Here is a 17889-nt window from a genome sequence, read left to right on the forward strand (position 1 = left end):
CAAAGGAAAAAATTTATAAAGTGGCTTGCAACAACCTGAGTAAATTATACGCAAAATAAGCCGACTTTTTTTATAAAATTGCCGAGGAAAGAAAGCCAGAAGTTAGCTTTCAGTACCGTTTGGGAGATACATCTGCACAAAAGTACGCAAAATTGGTCGGTCTCATTGTAAGATATAAACCTTTGTCATGCGGTCCCGTAGACCTGGTAGTGCGGTAACAGTGTAAGCATTTATGAGAAACGCTCCATGAAAGAGATGCAGCTGGTGGCGATGTTATTTTTAGTAATCGGAAACTCCAGTCACCTCTGCAGAATCGCTTTGTTACTCCCAAAATACGCTGTCATAAGCGGGAAGTTTTTAAGGGAGTGTCGGGGCTGTACGTTTCGCGCTATGGGGTCAGAATACACATTTCTTGCCAACGGCGACAATATTTCTCAGGAGCAATAAAAGGACCGAACGGCTATTTCACATTTCCTCTTTACGGGGGAGAAGAGAGAAGGCGACCCGTGACACGCTTTGTGCAGAGCGCAGCCGCGACAAACTAAGGAAGTTCCGATATTACTGATTTCACTGAATAGCGATACTTTTGTTTCGCTATCGATACCTTGTATCAATAATTTCACAACAGGAAAAAGTGAGATAAGATGATGAATACGATAAGATTGGGAATTTGATAGTTGTGGAAAATGACGCTTCACGGAGAATGCGCACCTTCCCAAATCATCGGAGATCTCTAGCACGTAAAGAGCCCAAATGTTTCATCCTGCCATTCTTACAGTTTGCCATAATCAAAATCGTCTTTTTGAGTCCATTGGATGGACTTTTTCGCATCATTTCATAAGCAATAGTATATATATAGTAAATATCTATAATCTCTTCTTCTTATAGCCGCGAAGTACTGCTGAAAGTTTATCAACTGACATATATTTATGAAACCCCCCACTTTACCAAATTAAAAAAATGCATTTTTGAGCCACGTGTAGCACAGAGGCATATTTTTCAATACGTTTTAGATATAGTCCCATTGCGCCGGTTACTTTGAGGTACCTTCTAGTTTGAGTGACTGGATCTTAAATACGTTATAGAAACAATTCGTAAAAGCCCAGCATTGTTGGTACGTTAACAAATTGTTATTCCTTCTAAGTCTTCATGTTCCGTCAAGTCAGTATTTTTTGTGATGCGTTTTCTAAGAGAACCAACTTGGGATCGAAAAATTAATATTTGTTGTTAGAGGTAAATCGTTGTCTTAGTTCATCATCTTACACGCTCCTGTTAATTAACTTACTTGTGTATTGGGTTACGAGGACTGAAACGAGTTTTTTCTAAGAAACTCACTTTTTAGACCCAAATATTAAAATATTTATTGAAATTGAAGATTATTCCAAGATGCTATACACCTGCAAGAAAAGTATCCAGTTTTAAGTCCACTCTCTTAAACTAATCTCTCCTTTCATAAAAAATATCAGTTCTGGTATCAGAAGCATCGATTGTGGTAGAAGAAAATACGAGTAATAACCTTTCATTGCTAGTTCAATGAGAATAAAAATGAATGCAGTATCTATGTGGTATACACGAAATACAAGTGGAGAAGTAAAAATGACCTACTATGTGTGGTCTGTAACAAACAAAGCAGATTTCAGGCATGTTATGTGTTCCCACAACTGCAGATAACCGAAAAACTAATATTTTGGGAAACGTATCAGGAAATGAATGGTTCAAGTAGACACGACTTTCCACTACGAAAAATGTTTTGGTTGTAATAATGGCACATGACTGTAACCTGACACATCAAATTTTATATATTTTGTATTCGTTTGGAATATTTATCCTTTCTGCTCACGTTTGTATTTGGTTTTATGTCATGGTGGTTCTTGTATTCTGAATAAGTAACAGAAAAGCTTAAAATTATATAATAAAGTTACCAATACCTTTCACTTTTATAGGCATCGATAATTTTCTTCTAATAACATCGAGGCAGGGATAACATTTTATGCATTTCTGCCAGTGGCAAGTATTGCATCGACTCTAATACTGGAACGTCCCTGGCGACAACTGGATCTCCACACAAGTGCTGCGTCGTCTGTTAGCGGGTCGGCAGTGTAAAAATACTCTCTAATGTGCTGTGTGCCTTTACACTCTGCTCTGTCAGGAGGCGCGATCGGATTTGTCCGGATTCGTTTGGACTGAGTACGGTTTAGGTCATCTCTCTCATCTCTCCAAGACAGTCTAACTCGAACGTGTGCAAAGAGGGCAAGGAACACTTCACGCATGTGACAAGACTCCCGTCAGAAATCACTCAGCTGGGAATGCTCGATAAAGGTGAAGACGGAAAAGGTTCATCCTCCCCACGGGCATATTATGAAGTTTACTGTGTGATAAAATGTGTTGCCTCCAGACATCGGCAATGAGTAATTTGTAGCCACATTATCATACAGCAAAAATGAGGAGGAAAATGGCGTTTAAGGCCCACAATGATGTAATTTCCAATTAGATTTGACATCAAATACACTGCAAAATTAGCCGCTTTCTTAACTAATATTTATCAATAATTGGTTCTACAGAGAATAGTACCAAGTGACTGCAAAGATGCAAACGTCTCCCTTGCTTATGAAAAGGCTAACAGAAAGGTTGCACAGAATTAAAGACCAATATCGATAACAGCTGTTTCTAGAGCATATGCAAAGCTCCGGCGTTATGATGTTACAGGAAGAAAACACGCTTCGGTCACAGAATCAGCTCTAATTCAGGAAAAGTAATTGGTGTGCAACACAGCTTTCCGTATTCATACACATCTTGCAAACGGTAGACGAAAGTGAACAGGTAGGTTCCACACCGGTTCCACATCGGTTACTAATGATCTGTTATCCTATCGTACGGAGTATCTTCAGAGATAACGAAATACGTTATGCTGCACAGCCAATGTTCGTCAGATGTCAAAGTGACATCGAGTGTGACGTAAGGTGGTGTAATAGAATTTCCACTTCTCTCAGTATATAAGGGACAGTCAAATGAAAAGTAAACTGTTTATTATTTCAAAAGTAATCGCCATAAGTTTTAATACATTAATCCCACTGTGAGAAAAGACGGTTTTTGCCTACGAAGCCATGATTGTAACCGGGCGTGCAGCTTTCCGTCGGAAGCAAATCGACGGCAAATACGGCTTTCTTCACGGCTCCAAAAAATAAAGAAATCGCACGGGGAAAGATGGACTGTATGGAGGATGTGTAATGGCTTCCCAGCGAAAGTTCTGCAGCATAATCGAAACAACCCTGTAATTTGTAGATAAGCGTTTTCTTCGGGCGAAGAAGTACACTACTGGGCCCAATCATATTTCTGTAGGTAACCGCAAACATTTTCCCATAAAGACATTGACCGTCTTGTCTCACAGTGGAATAAATTTGTTAGGAGTTACGGCGATTACTTCTGAAATAATAAACAGTTTTGTTACTTTTTTCCATCCATCTCGTTTTCATTTGACTGCCCCTTGTATACAATGCCTCCGAATTGTTTATGCAAAAACTCTTAAAGCTTTTAAAATAAAAGTTTGTTTTATAAAACAAACTATATCAACATTCTAGATTTTTATTCTTCGTGTGTACATATTTCTTTCTCAACACAGTTACCCTGGTTAAGAACACATTTCACCGAACGAGAGACCTGTTTGTTGATACCGTCGCTATAGAACTGACTTTGTTGACGGAGTCAAAGCCTCACATCTCCTTGCACCACTTGATCGGTACCAAAGTGAAGTCTTCGAAAATGTACTGTAAGTTTTGGAAACGAACGAAAATCGGTGTGGACGTTTTCTGCGGTTAGAAACTCGATTACAGCACGATGTTTCCCACACACCGACATAGTTGTGTTACAGACCGCCACGTTACACGCTACAATTCGGAGCTCTGTAGCGGCAGAAGGTAGCAACTTGCGTCAGCGAAGTGGGAGAATCGATCGAGTAATATACACGACGTGTAATACGTCAACCGATATTGACAATACAATAAAAATAATCGGAGGCATCAGATGAGAATCAGGTGCACAGTCCGGTTGTTCGCAGCCGGTGCTATTGTCTAGAGTTAAGTACCGTCGTTACACGATCGTAAGGAAATGCAGGGGAAACTTGGACAAAATTGTCGTTTTGTGCAAGAAACGTCAGCTGTCTCTAAATGTGGATAAATGCGAGATACTGTTACAACAGAAATAAAGAACCAGTGGTGAAGATATGGATACATATGTATCACAAGGCTCGTTTGGAGCCTCTCTATGTTTGCGAGTGGAACAGGAAATCAAATCACTAGTAGTGGTATATTGACCGTCTACCAGGGACCGTACGGTTGGTTGCAGAGTTCGTATGTAGATGTAAATGTAGCACGTCATTCTCAATGGAGCACCGAGGAGACATGGTCGAATGTCACTGTAACTTCGTAAGCGTAGACACCATCATCGGGAACGTAAAAGATTAGAGAAGATCTTTATTACTCTCGCAGATCTAGATTTCGGCTATAAATACCCATCTTCATTGCATTTGAGTTACAATACCACAAACTCTTAACAGTGTATGTCACTATGTGATCTTGCTGGTGTATAGGCAGAAGAAAGATACAAGATGATTTAGACAAAATTTCTTGCTGGGTAGCTTGATCTAAGCTTGGGAAAATGTAAGATAACGTGGATGATTAGGAAAAATAAGTACAGAATTAGTAGTGTCCTGCATATCACAGTCAAGTTGTTTAAATATCTGATCGCAACTTTGCAAAGCGATAAGAAATGGAACGAGCATGTGACGAATGTGGCAGAGAAGGCGAGTGGTCGAGTTCAGTTTATCGAGAGAATTTTAGGGAAATGTTATTCGTCTCTAAAGGAGACTGTATATAGGACGCTGGTGCTACCTATTCTTCAATACTGTTCGGAAGTTTGGGATCCGTACTAGGTCGGACTGGAGGAGGACATCGAAGCAATTCAGAAGCGGGCTGATAGATTTGTTACTGGTAGGTTCGAACGACACGTAAGTGTTACGGAGATGCTTCGGGAACTCAAATGGGAATCTCAGGCGACATTCTTTTCGAGGAATGCTGTTGGGAAAATTTACAGAAACAGCATTTGAAGCTGACTAGCGAATGATACTACTGCCACCAACATACATCGCGCGCGCGTCCCTAGAAGCCTGTCATAGAAACACCCCGTATATCGATCTTTTAGTCTTTAGGAGACTAAAACAGAAATTTTCGTAATCGTAACAGTAGCGACATTCGTGTCGGACAACAAAAAATCGGAGGGATCAGTTCTCAAAGATCTACATATACATCTACATCTACATCGATACTCCGCAAGCCATTGTACGGTGCGTGGCGGAGGTTACCCTGTACAACTACTAGTCATTTCCTTCCCTATTCCATTCGAAAATAGAGCTCGTTCCATTTTGTATCGCTCTGCGATCTTATGCCTAGATATTTAAACAATGTGACTGTGTCAAGTGGCATACTAAGCTGTACTAGAACGTCACAGGGTTGTTTTCTCTACTCATCCGCATTAACTTACATTATTTCTACATGTGGAGCAAATGCCATTCGTTACACCAACGTCATCCTGTATCCGTCTAGAATCACTGGACGACGACGTAATCACCATAATTTGGTCGACTAGAGGAAGACAAAGACGACCTACAGTTGCTTGTTATCATATCACGCTGCGGACTAAGTGCTGAACTTTTGTGGTGTCGTAATGAGGTGAGGCATGTCAGTCACAGTGTTGATAATGATCCGTCCGTTCAGAGTTAAGTGCAGCGACTTCCTTAGTGCAAGTGTCGACATCAGGTTTCAGCCTCACGTTCCTATCATTTCCATAATCATACGCAAAGAACGCCCCACAAGTACGCGCCACAATCATCCTCTGGATATAATTACGCACCTGATTCCGGTCTAAGAGCCGAAAATTTGATGATATTGTCTACAACAACTGCTGAAACATCTCAGCGGTATAATCATCATTCCATTCGACAACTCAAATAGGTACGTTCATAGAGGGTCACGGGTTCCAGCTCCGCGTTAGGCAAATGGATAACTTTTAAGAACCTGTTTGTGGTGTATACTGCACCGTGTCTCGTTTTCTTCTGGCGGCGTCAGTAGTTCGTGTTTTTGTGGTTAGCGTTGCTGACTCTCGATCACGGGGCCTCGGGTTGATTCCTGGCCAGGTCGAGGAGTTTCTCCACTCGCGACTGTGTGTGTGTTTTCGTCATCATTTCATCATCATCGACACGCAAATCGCTGCAATTGAGTCGAATAAAATGTCTTCCACCAGGCAGCCGAAGTCCCCAGACGGGGATTGCCGGCAAAAACTGCCACACGAACATTTCATAAGAATATGTATCTCTTTAAAATCTGGATACACTCATAAATTCCCGGATGTAAAGATCTTACTTTCACGGAAAGATTTAGCAGAAACTTCAATTTGAATTTTTTTAAATGAGGAGTCAACATTTTGTGTAACTAGGTATTTCTTTGCAACACATTTTCTGCTGCTAATAATAATATAAGTGTCCACGGCCAACCGAAGAAATGTCCCATATAAATGAAAGGGTGTGTTGTTGGTTCTTTTTTATTTTTATCTTGCAAATCCAGTTCTCAAGACGCTATTGTTAAAATTTTTTGGCATTTCAGAAGTTCTCTCGATATACCTTTGTATTTGCCCTTTGCTGAATTTTATTACTGCGCTGAATTTATCCGTCCGTATTTTCATTAAACCCTTACAAAAAAGAGAAAATTTCAGTTTTTGCAAACTATATGTCAGTTGTATTCGTTTCTTAATGAAACTCTCGTCTTGTTTCATAGACGTCAGATTCGTGCAAACATAATCTATCATACAACTTTTGAGGCACATTGAAATATCTGTAATAGTTTAGTGGCATAATATGTTGTTAGATTTAGGAATTGTACAGCAAACTATTTATAAATAATTTTGATAATAATAATAATAATAATAATAATAATAATAATAATAATAATAATAATAATAATAATAATTTACTGAATGGAAGACAACAGGCTCGACGAGGAGATCTTCAAATATCTTACAGAAAAGAAATCAAATTAACAACCACTTGGATTCAAGAGGTTCGCAAATATTTGGAAACGAATAAAATAAGACAAGAAGAAGTATTGGGAAAAGAGTTTCTTCGGGAAAAAGCATGAAAACTGGCAGAATTACAAGGCAGGAGGGAAGAGAAAACTGGTACAAGGTGGTCTGAAGACAAGGAAAAGAAACATAGTAAAATAGTGAATGAATACTTAGAGACTAGGAAAGAACAACAAAGCATTAAGTATTGAAATTAGCACTAGTTCTCTAGGAGCCCTTAATGCAACAATAATAGTAATAGAAATAATAGTAGCTGATAAAGATGGCCTGCAAAATGCTTTTAGAGATATAGGTCTTACACAAAAAAGGCAACTAATAAATGAAAGAGTGATAAGCAAAAATTAAATACGTGTGCCGGACCGTAACTCGAACTCGGATGTGCCTCCGGCTGGAATTTTTACAGGTTCGACTCCTGTTACAGAGTGAGTGTTTCTTCCTAGGTTCCCTACCATCCACCTTCACTGCGGTTGTCCTTCAGTTTATCGACACCTCAAATGAGTTCGTGTTACGGAATGCACTTTGTGATGACTGGGACGAATATAAATAATTGTCTCGCAGGCAGACACGATAACGGTGAGGGAAGGAGCAGTCGTCACAAAAGTGGCGGGGGCTCTGCAACAGCTCCATTACGGCTCTCCAAACACGGTCAGCGCGGCCCGCACGTTGCTGCCCACGTATAATGGAACGTCAACATGCAGCTTATTTGCGCAAATTATAGTTGCGCGTGGTCTAGTAGCAAACCGAGCCGGCACAAATTCAAGCAAAACTCGAGACATGCGCGCAAGTAGCGGCCAAGGTGCAGGCGCTGGGACGATACGCTTCCTGTTAATGTGTGTACACACATCTGGAGCGGCACACACAAAGCCGTATACGAAATTTGCTAAAATCGTACAGTTTGGCACTTGACCAGTGTCCAGTAAATCTGCCACTGTGAATTACAATGCGCTCGTGAAAAAAAATTCACTGATTTAAGAACAATCTGTAACGGAACTGGTCAGTGACGCACTTTCTCTTTGATATACTTTCTAATACATTCAAATAAAAATACTACCCGATCCAGTGATATTCTTTATAAATCGCGGAGTTTTGACTTTTTATTTATGAGTAAACAAACAGTTAAGTGTTTTGTTTACAGTCGATTATAAAAAAATGTAGTAAGAAATTATTTCAAACTGAATACTAAAACACTCAAAAGTTGTGCTAAACCTATTTCCTTTTAAATTTTATTACTATTACTGTCACTCATATTTATTTAATTTTTTTTTGGATGATAATCTGAAACATTTGTAAAGTAGATTATTAATCACATTAGATTTTCTCTGGAAGTATAAATCGATATCTCGCAATATGTTTTCTCTGCGAGATTTTTATCACTCGTCATCTTAGGTTAACTTATTGGCGCGTACTAATAGAGATGGGACCTAGAAGTTTTTATCTACGTTACCAGGTTTGTGCCAATCTATGTTGGAGGATATTGGTTGTCAAACTGTGGGAAGGCAGGCGTTTGTCTGGAAAAGTTATAATCTTTGTTTATGTGTTGAGTTGCGTTGTGTTTTATAAAAGTAATAAAATGACGAAAACAGAAAGAAAAAATGGTTCAAATGGCTCTGAGTACTATGCGACTTAACTTCTGAGGTCATCAGTCGCCTAGAACGTAGAACTAATTAAACCTAAGTAACCTAAGGACATCACACACATCCATGCCCGAGGCAGGATTCGAACCTGCGACCGTAGCGGTCGCTCGACTCCAGGCTGTAGCGCCTAGAACCGCACAGCCACTCCGGCCGGCAAAACAGAAAGACTCTGTATCATTTCAGTCAACTTTTAATTCATGAACTGCACAACCTCGATTCCTCCTTGTAAAACAGGAATCTACCAAAACAGATACGGAGCTAAAAACTATAAGAAACGTCGAGAAGAATACACTGAAGAGACAGTCTAAGTAACTCATACCTTTTCTAATTGTGAATCGTAAAATTTTAATCGTTTGCCTCACTTCTGTATTTTGTCATGTGCAGTGCACACCGATGCATCTCAGTGAATGTCTTTTGATGAAATTTAATCATTCAATTTTAATAAAAGACAAAGGAAAGAGGCTAGATATGCTGAGGAGCTTTGTGAAAAAAAATGTGTTATTAGCAACCTCGTGATAGTACAGCAATAACAAAGCTGTAGAAAATACGCAAATGCCACTGATCTTGGCACATCGATCGGAATAATGCCCTGTACTTTACTGTTCAATGACGTTGATAATACTGTTCAAACTTCAGGCTCCAAGCGTAAGAGGCAAAAAATTCGTATTTCTTAAGACTAATTACGCTTCTCCATCAAGCCATTCCTGTAGGACTTAGTATCGGCCAAGGTGTTCTTGTTCCCTAGCAGAGAAATAAATGAGTGCTAGAAATGTGTTTAGAACGCGACGTGTGTACCTATGATTCTGGATAAACAAAACTTGAGAATTAGTTCGTCAATAATAAACACTGCAAGAACATGCTTCGGAACATTTCGAAGTACCAAATAAGAATTTGCATGAGGAAACATTTCGCTCTCGAACACGAGACATTGTTTATGTCGAGTCTATGAAAGGCGTTGATGACATTATGCCATAGATCCAAATGACGAATGGGTATTTGGAGATTAACATTATAAGTATGCTTTAGCCGAAAGAGTTTCTTACCCCTACGTCAAACCTACGGGTATCTAATGGAAGTCAGTGAAAGAGAAATAATATTCGAAAGGCACAGTACTTTAATCTTAGCAGACTGTTGTTCGATTTCAACAGCTTAAACTGACTAGCGTAGATAAACAAAAGAAACTGTATATTCATGTGAGAGCTGCAAGGACGATGTACAGATAAAAATTCACGTGGAAATGTTACTACGTTTTCGTTGGATTGTCGCATCACACAAACGCCGACTAAAAAGATTTTATACACTTTCAGAAGTAGAGTGCAAGCAACAAATTACACATGCCATAAAAGATGCGATCTGGCTCAGAAGAAATGCGTAAACACGCCGGCAACGACTAGAAAGAGACGATGAGACTGAGCTACCGCGAATCGATATTGGGTTAAATTAACTTTATAACCTTGCAGTGTCAAACAAATGGTCCAGAAAGTTGAAGGGGTGAATCCAACACAATTTCCTTCATTTTGGTCTATAGAAAGTTTTGCAAGGCATCATCGGTGGAGTGTGTCATTATAAAAACACGAAAGAACATTAAAGTGCGTTAGAAAGTTTTGGAGATGGTTACTTCATTAGGGCCGGGAGGTTTTAATAGCCGTAACGCCTCGAGGTTAGAGAACAGTGGCAATATTCACGCTCATGGTAAGGGGAACAGCCCTGCAATAACAATCTACACAAAGATTACAACAAGAAGCGAGCGGTGGCTTGCGCCGGCGCCATCGAACCAGGAATTCGCCTTCACAACAACTCGCTATCGTCACATTAGCACAAATTGCATTGCCGCGCCGCCAGATGCTTGATACGCTTTTCTTCCTTCGCCTCCCAATCTTGTAAAGATCCTACATTAAAATAGCCCACAGCTTGTACATCCAATGTTAAAATTCCGCGCAAAGTTGTTTTGCGGTTGTGTGAGTTTTACGGCGTGTCAAGTTAGCACCAGCAATAATCCTCGCAGCGAAAATTCCAGTAATGCACTAATTTCGTTCCTCCGAAGCGATGTTACGGATACTTTAACGAAACGTGGCAAATATTCCAGGGCAGAAAATTAGCCACGGTTCGCAGTCAAGAGCTCCCAAGCACAGTTTCGCGGAACGATCCTACTTCGCGTCTTGAAAAGCTTGGTGGTGTCCTTCTGGATGTCAGCACATAGGCCATGGTGGATAAAGGTGGGGTCTATCGTTTTCTCACTTGATGCACAACTGTTTCTCGGACAACTCCACTGGCTTAAGCCCAGCACACTTTTATTATACACCAGCCTATCAGTATTACACGCGACAAGTGCTGATACATGTATACAGAAATACGTAAACTTTTTATAACTTCTAAGGGTATGGAAAGATGTTATTCTAAAAGAGGAGAATGAAACACGATGGATTATTGCGAAGCGAGATAATTCTATGATACTGAACCAGTATTCAGATACGGCAAGTTCAGTAAGAACGGGTGAATACGTCATACCTCGCTATGAAGATCAGGTTGTGGCTAGCCTCTACGGGCGATAGATATCAGCTCTGAGCCGCGGGCAGCAAACTCAGTGGTTACAGAAACTTGTGTTCTTCCCTTTCTCACAAATAAAGCAAAAATCAGGATATGCAATTTATTGTTGTTATTACTTTCTGTGCAACTAATGGTACAATATATATATCAGAACTTTAGCGCTTGCGATAAGAGTGGATGTGTTTAGTTGGCAAAGGCACAGGTTGGAAAGATCGTCGGGTTGTCCTCCACGGAGCTTGCGACATTTTAATCTTTTCTTTATTTTACTTTTTCTTTAACAACTGTCATTTCACTAAAATAAAAATTGACGGAAACTACGTCCCTCGCAATATAAAATAAAAGTATAACTTAATACTATGCTACGTCGATTTACGTATTTGGGATACTGTTTTGTACATATGTGAAAGAACATTAGCGTATTTTATAAATTTTGGGATAGACGCTAGAATGCAATTATAGGCTCTGAGTGTGGGTCTAAACTTCGATAGAGATTCACTTGCTACTAGATTAACATCAAACAAGAGATGTATTTCATCCACGAAGGAAGTAGCTTACATTCGGCTCATTCTAGAGTAATTCGCACCAGTCTGGAACCCTTAACGTATAGAATTAATACAGAAGATCCAACGAATAAGGTTTTCTTGCGGACTGAAAATATGGGAAAATCAAAGGCTCACTACCAGTCATTGCTCAATTTGTCAGTGGAACAGGTAAAGGCAAATTATAGTAGGGCCAGCAGTGTTCTTGGCCACACACAATAAGGTGACTTGCCGAGTCGCAATCTACATTTTCTGATGTATATATTTCATGAGTCTTGTAAGCAACCCACTGCGGTCCCTGCCCTTGCCTTTCCTTGTGGCCTTTGCGTATGCCGTGTGTTCAAAGCATAAGTCACTAAGTCATCCAAAAATTAGCATCAGACTTCTGCGACACAATGAAGCACCGTGAGGAGACCAGTCGCTTTTTCTATTATGACGCTTTGAGAAACAATTAATTTGTTATTTGTGAATTAAGTATTCTGTTTAGCGTTTTGTCGTGTTTCTGCTGATATGTCCTACATTAGAAGTTCCAAGGTGAGCGATTGGTTACTAAAAGAAACTAGCGCATACATGCAACAGAATAAAGTCTCTGAATGTAGCACGACCTGACGTACTCGATGTTGAGTTGAGCAGTGATCAGAATTTCGATCCGACCATGCTTGTTCGTGTTTCTCACGGGTTCAATAACAGCCCTCCACTAAATACTTCTGCAATACTGCACGAATGGTTATGAAATTCGAACTGTTGTGCCGTAATATATGACTGATCGTTGACGAGATGCTAAACACGGAGAGAAAAAAGTAGAAAGATAAAAGCTTTCTCCATATCTGCACACTTAAAATCATAGGAGTAACATATAAAATATTTGTGCCATACAATCTTAATTTGAAGCAATGCATACAGCAAGAAAGAACTTGCCGAACTGTCATAGTTTTCAGTGTACATTTTGATTGTGAAGAGATGCGGAAAGCAAATTATTAGCGAAAAGCATTACAAAAAATCGAACGGGACCACGATCGAAAAATTAAATTTAGTTTGAATTCTAAATTCAGTAGGTGATGGTAGCAACACCAGCTGAAGCTAATACGTGTATTTTTATGGAGCTTTATATAAATAGTGAAAAGAAACACGGAATGTTTCAGACGTTAACGAAAAGTTTCAAAGATCGTATTTTTATTTTCCATGGCGTAGTTTTTTAAGGGAATTTTATTTTCTTCTTTACATTACACATCTCTAGCTGCAGAACACTCCCATTGTGTTTCTGAGCCACAACGCCACATTTATCTGACCGCTAGCTGGTGCATATCCCCATACTACTTTCCTAATTTCAGTTAAGCACGCTTTCATTGCAGTACTTCTCTCGCGGTTCTCTCAGAAGAGACACAGGTGTTTTGTGTACCTCATCCTTAAGCAACTTTGAAGTCGACGGGACGTTAAACTCTGAACCGAGTACGTTGTCTTCGACGGCGAGTGTTCTTCAGAGACGAGGAGACCGCAAGGGAAGTGTTGTAGGAGCGCTCTGATCTGATGGACAGGGTTAGCAGTAACCTGCGTCTCTTTTCTGACGATGATGTGGTGTGTGGGAGGGTGTCGTCGCTGAATGATTGTTGCAGGATACAAGAAGACTTATACAAAATTTCTAGTTAGTGTGACGAATGGCAGCTTACTCTAAATGACTAAGGAAAACAGTCCCCTAACTTTCGAATACATAATTACTTGTGTGGTGTTCGACACGTTCACGTCCATTAAATACACTCCTGGAAATGGAAAAAAGAACACATTGACACCGGTGTGTCAGACCCACCATACTTGCTCCGGACACTGCGAGAGGGCTGTACAAGCAATGATCACACGCACGGCACAGCGGACACACCAGGAAACGCGGTGTTGGCCGTCGAATGGCGCTAGCTGCGCAGCATTTGTGCACCGCCGCCGTCAGTGTCAGCCAGTTCGCCGTGGCATACGGAGCTCCATCGCAGTCTTTAACACTGGTAGCATGCCGCGACAGCGTGGACGTGAACCGTATGTGCAGTTGATGGACTTTGAGCGAGGGCGTATAGTGGGCATGCGGGAGGCCGGGTGGACGTACCACCGAATTGCTCAACACGTGGGGCGTGAGGTCTCCACAGTACATCGATGTTGTCGCCACTGTTCGGCGGAAGGTACACGTGCCCGTCGACCTGGGACCGGACCGCAGCGACGCACGGATGCACGCCAAGACCGTAGGATCCTACGCAGTGCCGTAGGGGACCGCACCGCCACTTCCCAGCAAATTAGGGACACTGCTGCACCTGGGGTATCGGCGAGGACCATTCGCAACCGTCTCCATGAAGCTGGGCTACGGTCCCGCACACCGTTAGGCCGTCTTCCGCTCACGCCCCAACATCGTGCAGCCCGCCTCCAGTGGTGTCGCGACAGGCGTGAATGGAGGGACGAATGGAGACGTGTCGTCTTCAGCGATGAGAGTCGCTTCTGCCTTGGTGCCAATGATGGTCGTATGCGTGTTTGGCGCCGTGCAGGTGAGCGCCACAATCAGGACTGCATACGACCGAGGCACACAGGGCCAACACCCGGCATCATGGTGCGGGGAGCGATCTTCTACACTGGCCGTACACCTCTGGTGATGGTCGAGGGGACACTGAATAGTGCACGGTACATCCAAACCGTCATCGAACCCATCGTTCTACCATTCCTAGACCGGCAAGGGAACTTGCTGTTCCAACAGGACAATGCACGTCCGCGTGTATCCCGTGCCACCCAACGTGCTCTAGAAGGTGTAAGTCAACTACCCTGGCCAGCAAGATCTCCGGATCTGTCCCCCATTGAGCATGTTTGGGACTGGATGAAGCGTCGTCTCACGCGGTCTGCACGTCCAGCACGAACGCTGGTCCAACTGAGGCGCCAGGTGGAAATGGCATGGCAAGCCGTTCCACAGGACTACATCCAGCATCTCTACGATCGTCTCCATGGGAGAATAGCAGCCTGCATTGCTGCTAAAGGTGGATATACACTGTACTAGTGCCGACATTGTGCATGCTCTGTTGCCTGTGTCTATGTGCCTGTGGTTCTGTCAGTGTGATCATGTGATGTATCTGACCCCAGAAATGTGTCAATAAAGTTTCCCCTTCCTGGGACAATGAATTCACGGTGTTCTTATTTCAATTTCCAGGAGTGTATCTAGGCGTAACCTTGCAAAACGATATTAAGTGGAACGAGCACGTAAGGATGGTAGTAGAGAAGGCGAATGGCCTACTTCGGTTAATTCGGACAATTTTAGCAAATGTAAAGGAAACTGCGTATGGAACGCTAATGCGAACAATTCTTGAGTACTACTCGAATGTTTGGGATCCTCATCAGATCGGATTAAAGGAAGAAATCGAAGCAATTCAGAAGTGTGGTGCTGGATTTGTTACCAGTAAGTCTCGTCAGCACACATGTATTACGGAGATGCATCGTTAACTCAGTTTGCCGACCGCGGTGGCCACGCGGTTCTAGGCGCTGCAGTCTGGAACCGCGCGACTGCTACGTCTCAGTTTCGAATCCTGCCTCGGGCATGAATGTGTGTGATGTCCTTAGGTTGGTTAGGTTTAAGTAGTTCTAAGTTCTAGGGGACTGATGACCTCAGATGTTAAGTCCCATAGTGCTCAGAGCCATTTGAACTCAGTTTGAATCCCTGGAAGGAAGATGAGGTTCTTTTCGGGAGGCACTGCTAAGGAAATATGGAGAATCAGTATTTGAGGTTAACATGCATTTCGCGTAACGACCGCTAAGATATGAGAAATTAAGGTTCGTACGGAGTCGCTCCTCCCTCGCTCTGTTTGCGAGTGAAACAGGAAAAGACATGTTAGTACTGGTGCGAGGTATCTTCCACGATGCACCATGCTTGCGGAGTATGTATGCAGATGCACGTGTATGTTTATTTAAATAAAAGCTTTTTTAGCAGTCACTGTCATCTTAGCGGACGAATGCTGTATTTAGCATCCGTCAGCAAATCCGGTGATCACTTTTCTGTAGCTTTTCGTGTTTTAGGGGTAACTAAGGAAAAGACGAAGATTCAGCCTGGCTTTCTCCTAAATGGGTGCTGGAAACTGACACTCGAGCTGGCCGATGTACCAAACCGACAGTCGTCGGCACGTGTGGACACTACGCCGTATGAACTAAATAGTTGTCGAGCTGGTGAATTTGGCCATTTAGCACCTAGAGCAGTCACATCTTTGGAAACAACAGGACGTGGAAGTGGTCGCAGGCGTTGTTCTTCCGCCGATCCGGGGTCCGTCACTAAGCTGATCACGCTAGACTGCGCTTGGATCGTCGCCAAATTCAACCCTAATATAAAGAAACGCACGCTCGGCGGATGGTCGTTTGGAGCACTGCATATCCACTGGCTGTTGGAATTGCACTGACATTGGAAACAGGCGCTACTTACGTATTAAATACTTTATTGTTATTGTAGCACGGAAGATATACTGATATAGGCTGAAGCACCGAAAAACTTCACCATGCTAAAAATTCAACTCCTGTAGTTCCTGTCTCAAATCTCACTGCAGAGTCGCTTTCTCTGTCTCGCCAGTCATGCTCAGGTTATCTTATCGTTCGTATGCCTTGTGAAGACTGAGAAGTTGCTGTGCGTTCCGCGGTGAAACAAAATCGCGGGAGACCGTAAAAAAGCGGCGAGAAACAGATTGTGCTTAATTAATCCTTTTTTAAAAATTGCACTAAATGGCATTATTGTTAGCTCGCTGTTTTACATGTACGTGGAGACTGAAGTTGCTTTGTTCGGCTGTTTGTATAAGTTGATACTGCATCTGCTGCCCAATCGTCCTGCCCCAGTGACAGCAATGAATAACAAGAAATACGGAGGAAGACATAGCACATTGTTGGCTACTGAGTTAAACGTACAGTGATCCGAGTATAGCTTTCGTCATTCAAAGTTAATGACATCCGTTCGGGTACGTAAGCGATTTGCTTGTGAAACGTGGACATTTCCGGGCACTTGGCTTCTTATGCCTTCGCTGTCCTAAATTCAAAAAGCAGACGCGAGACAAAAGGGAGGCATAAACTCGCGCTGAACAGTTGAGCGGCAGTGCGCTGACGTCACGCGTGTCCCCGCCCTCCCCCGGCGGCGCAGGGAGCGCCGAATTACGGGGCGGCTTAGTCGCTCGGCGGCCAAACACTTGATCTTTCTGCGGAAAACGGGCGCGCGCCATTGGAAATGGCTTAATGAGCGGGTGAGGGATGAGATCCGTATCAAAGTGCGCGAGCGCTTTGTTAGGTGACGTCTTGCGAGCAGCGTCGACAGCTTTGTGTCCGGTGCACCTGCCGGTCCCTAACAATGTCCCAGCTTCAAAGCTGCTCTAATCCACTGCATCAAGATACACACTTCTTGCTCCAGCACACACACCCTGTTCTGGTCGCTGGGATGTAACATCACCTAAAAATGTCTGACGCTACCGACTAACAATGTCACCTCAACCTAAAGAATTTTCCTGTGTGGTTTACTCATACCACGCGTCTCTGCGTATCTACCGAAATACCAATCCAACTGGCTCGTTATTCCCTCTCTATTTCCCCCCCCCCCCCCCCCCCCGCTTTAAAACACACACACACACACACACACACACACTTTATCAGTGCATGCCCTGCCTCACTGGTGATGTGAATTGTCTCGGTAGTTGACCGAGGTTTAGTATTCACTATTCACTGTATTCTCAGATTGTACCTGCCGCAGCTCGTGGTCGTGCGGTAGCGTTCTCACTTCCCACGCCCGGGTTCCCGGGTTCGATTCCCGGCGGGGTCAGGGATTTTCTCTGCCTCGTGATGACTGGGTGTTGTGTGATGTCCTTAGGTTAGTTAGGTTTAAGTAGTTCTAAGTTCTAGGGGACTGATGACCATACATGTTAAGTCCCATAGTGCTCAAAGCCATTTGAACCATCAGATTGTACCGCGATACTATGCTGACGAACTCTCTGACATAGATGTGATCTAACAGTCAATTATTTAGATGCGAGGATGATGTTAAAAAATGACCGTTATAGATTAAT

The 17889-nt window shown here is 42.5% G+C and overlaps 1 protein-coding gene across 11 annotated transcripts in view; it reads right to left on the minus strand.

The window, feature by feature from the left end:
* The window catches only part of LOC126298507 (forkhead box protein P1), a 692749-nt gene that overhangs the window by 500224 nt on the left and 174636 nt on the right, over positions 1 to 17889 (minus strand). The window lies entirely within an intron of this gene.

Source organism: Schistocerca gregaria, chromosome X, assembly GCF_023897955.1.
Source record: "Schistocerca gregaria isolate iqSchGreg1 chromosome X, iqSchGreg1.2, whole genome shotgun sequence".
In the NCBI taxonomy this organism is placed as follows: domain Eukaryota; kingdom Metazoa; phylum Arthropoda; class Insecta; order Orthoptera; family Acrididae; genus Schistocerca; species Schistocerca gregaria.